Source organism: Orycteropus afer, unplaced genomic scaffold (genome assembly GCF_000298275.1).
Source record: "Orycteropus afer afer isolate SDZICR_OR568_19922 unplaced genomic scaffold, OryAfe1.0 scaffold00108, whole genome shotgun sequence".
In the NCBI taxonomy this organism is placed as follows: domain Eukaryota; kingdom Metazoa; phylum Chordata; class Mammalia; order Tubulidentata; family Orycteropodidae; genus Orycteropus; species Orycteropus afer.
In genome coordinates, this window is record NW_006921695.1 from 6265444 (window position 1) to 6265921 (window position 478).

Sequence of the window (478 nt, forward strand, 5' to 3'; positions counted from 1 at the left end):
AAAACATTGAATGATGCTTGTTGTTGTTGTTGTTATGTGCCATTTATTTATTGAATGATGCAGGGAAATCAAAAGAAGATGGAAGGAATACACAGAGTAACTGTACCAAAAAAACTGGTAGATCTTCATCCATTTCAGGAGGTGGCATATGATCTAGAACCAATGGTACTACTGAAGGAGGAAGTCAAAGCTGTAATGAAAGAATTGGTGAAGAAAAAGGCTCTGGGAATTGACAGAATACCCATTGAGATATTTCAACAAACAGATGTACTGGAGGCACTCACTTAGTTATGCCAAGAGATTTGGAATACAGCTACCTAGCCAAATGACTGGAAGAGATCCATATTTGTACCCATTCCAAAGAAAGGTGATCCCACAGAATGTGGAAATTATCGAACAAGATCATTAATATCACATGCAAGTAAGATCTTGTTGTTGTTGTTGTTATTTGCCGTCGAGTCGGCCCCGACTCATAGCG